Source organism: Schistocerca piceifrons, chromosome 1, assembly GCF_021461385.2.
Source record: "Schistocerca piceifrons isolate TAMUIC-IGC-003096 chromosome 1, iqSchPice1.1, whole genome shotgun sequence".
Classification (NCBI taxonomy): domain Eukaryota; kingdom Metazoa; phylum Arthropoda; class Insecta; order Orthoptera; family Acrididae; genus Schistocerca; species Schistocerca piceifrons.
In genome coordinates, this window is record NC_060138.1 from 1,216,519,189 (window position 1) to 1,216,521,435 (window position 2,247).

At 45.2% G+C, this 2,247-nt stretch overlaps 1 non-coding gene across 1 annotated transcript; it reads left to right on the forward strand.

The window, feature by feature from the left end:
• Positions 1 to 1,908: 1,908 nt before the first annotated feature.
• Positions 1,909 to 1,983, forward strand: Trnat-ugu. The gene has a single exon. It is a non-coding gene; the product is annotated as a tRNA-Thr (tRNA).
• The last annotated feature ends 264 nt before the right edge of the window (positions 1,984 to 2,247 follow it).

Genomic DNA, 2,247 nt, shown 5'->3' on the forward strand with positions numbered 1-2,247 from the left:
GGTTGTTACCAAAGATCTCTAAAAGTTCTCGGCCAATTTACTTCAAATTTCTACGGAACCGCCCATAGACATAAAATTTATTCGTACTTCAATTTACATTATTTTGTGTCCAGCAGGTGCAACTGTATCGTCTGGCAGGATGGACTGTGGCACTTTACTATTTGTGGCATCATTAGGGAAGGATTGTGCCTTCTGTTGTTAATCGTGAAACAGATTTTGGCCCTTTTCCAGCACTTTTTGGCGCAGGTGTTTTTCGTGGAGTGCATCGTGTAGTTCCTTTGTCCTTAAGCTCCAGTGTGCTCTGGGGGTCCTTTGGAGGCGTTAGTTTTGAATGACCTGGAACTTCTTGAAATCTGAGTCGAATGATGTGCCTCAGGAAATCGCTCCATGGTACGCCGTGGGCGCCACAATGGCTCGGTATAGTCACATCTTCGTGGCAACATCCTGATCTTTGCTGCTGAAGAAGAGGATGAGAGGTCTCAACATTCTTAGTCCGGCTTTCTTCTTTTCTGCGGCATGATGGGTGAAGAGTAGTTTCCTGTCCAGGTAAACGCCCAGATATTTTACCATGAGTGACCAAGGAATAGGTTGGTTTCCGATGTGGAGCCTCGTACGGAAGACCGCCCAGCATCTTGCGAAAATAATGGCCACTGTTTTATCCGGGTTGATGGTAATCCTGTGTAGTTGTGACAATCGCTGCATGAGATCCAGTTTTCGTTGCAATCTCGCAATCCCTCGACCTAATTTTTTGTTCCTCATTTTAATGTCCCTTATAAAAATGCTGTATCGTTAGCATAGAGGCTAACTGAAACATGTGTAACTGTAGGTATGACGTTGATACAGACGTTGAAAAGTGCTGGCGAGATTACAGATCGCTGTGCGATACCAGCATGGACAGGTTTCTTGGCACTGTTCTTGTCATCTATGCATACGTACAATTTCCTGTTTGAAGGAAGTTACGAAGTAGTTTTACATAGCACTCGTTTATGGTAGTGTTTTGGTTCAGCTTGACAATTAAGTCTTCACGCCATATTTTATCGTAACCTTTCTCGAGGTCCAAGAATTCTCCAATAGTCGAATATCGTTTATTAAAGTTGTCTTGTACGCTTTCGGTAATCCAGAGGAGCTGAAGTTCGGCGGAGAGTTTACTTTGGGATCCGAACTGTTTCGGTCGGACACGTTGTCCCGTACCATAGTGTCTAGTAGTCTTTTGAGTAATACCCGTTCGAGGAGCTTCCCCAGCGTTGGTAGAAGACTGATCGGGCAGTAATTGTTCGGAAGGGAGAGATCCTCCCGGGTTTCGGCAGTGAGACCACCCTCGCCGTATTCCACGCCTCTGGGAAGTATGCATGGCGCAGACAACTGTTAAAAAGACTTGTCATTAGGACCAGCGGCTTCCTGGGGAGATGTTTTAAGACTTCATTGGTAACTAATTCGTGTCCCGGCGAGTTGTAGGCCGGTTTACGAATGAGCTGTTTAATTTCAGCTGGAGTGGAAAATTGTAGCCGGAATTATCTAATGAACGAGGAACGTTGTTACGAAACTTCTCGAAAACATGTCCCCAATGAAGTACATCAACGCCTGTTTGCAGCTAGGGTGTCCATTTAATTATCATTTCATTTCTAGCAAAGCTGCATGGTCATCCACGGTAACTGTTCTTTCGGGAACAGATACTACCGTCATATATAGTTAAAATATGGCTTCCCGACCGTTGACCTTCTTGTGCGAACGCACACGCCATGCCCGAACTCGTACGGGACTTGGTAGATTAATCTGCCACGAGTAATGAGTATGATGGGCAAACATCTATTAGGCGCACTACGAATGTAGTGGTGTGGACATGTTGGGAATGTGGATCTCACGGGGAGCGTGCAAGGGATAAGTCCCTGCAGACGCATTATCCTCTGTGCCCGCGGTGGCTCAGATGGATAGAGCGTCTGCCATGTAAGCAGAAGATCCCGGGTTCGAGTCCCGGTCGAGGCACACATTTTCAGCATGTCCCCGGTGAAGTACATCAACGCCTGTTTGCAGCTAGGGTGTCCATTTCATTTCTAGCAAAGCTGCATGGTCATCCACGGTAACTGTTCTTTCGGGAACAGATACTACCGTCATATATATTCTCAAAAACTACGTGGGCGATTTACTTCAGAGTTCTTTGCCGACTTACTTCTTCAATTTTCTACATTCAGATGAATTAATAAAGAAAATTAATGAAAAATTATATGCCTAACAAACGGTATATTCTGT